Source organism: Carlito syrichta, unplaced genomic scaffold (genome assembly GCF_000164805.1).
Source record: "Carlito syrichta isolate Samal-C Ts95f unplaced genomic scaffold, Tarsius_syrichta-2.0.1 Scaffold315142, whole genome shotgun sequence".
NCBI lineage: Eukaryota > Metazoa > Chordata > Mammalia > Primates > Tarsiidae > Carlito > Carlito syrichta.
Genome location: NW_007259238.1, coordinates 955,768 through 956,324, shown reverse-complemented (window position 1 = coordinate 956,324; position 557 = coordinate 955,768). Strand labels below are relative to the sequence as shown.

Below are 557 nucleotides of genomic sequence, written 5' to 3'. Positions count from 1 at the left end.
ACGCCCGGCTAATTTTTTTGATTTATTGTAGAGATGAGGTCTCGCCAAGTTACCCAGGCGCGTCTCGAACCCATGGGCTCAGGCAATCCACAGGAAGGCTTTCCTAATAAGATGAGTGGCAATTCAATTGAGATCTTGATTGTTATTCTGTTCTGTATACTTCTGTGTTTGCTATATATCTCATTGCTTGTGTGCATGAGTAGGAGTATTATTGTTCTCAGGAATGTGACATCTATGTGAGCATGGAAACCAAGGAGAGTTTTTCTGTCATGACGTCATTATAGACACCCAGCTTCTGTAGAGTCTTTTTTCCTTCCCTTGCCCCTTCTCTAGGTTTTTTTTTAAAACAACACAATATAGCCGGGCTCGGTGGCTCAGCCTGTAATCCCGCGCCTTTGGGAGGCTGAGGTGAGTGGATTGCCTGAGCCCGCGGGTTCGAAACCCGCCTGGGCAGTGAGACCTCATCTCTACAATAAATCAAAAAAATCATCCGGGCGTGGTAGCGCATGCCTGTAATTCCAGCTACTTGGAAGGCTGAGGCGGAAGGATCGCCTGGA

At 47.0% G+C, this 557-nt stretch overlaps 1 protein-coding gene across 2 annotated transcripts in view; it reads left to right on the top strand.

Moving 5' to 3' along the window:
- DDHD2 (DDHD domain containing 2) overlaps positions 1-557 on the top strand; it is a 31,952-nt gene that overhangs the window by 17,697 nt on the left and 13,698 nt on the right. The window lies entirely within an intron of this gene.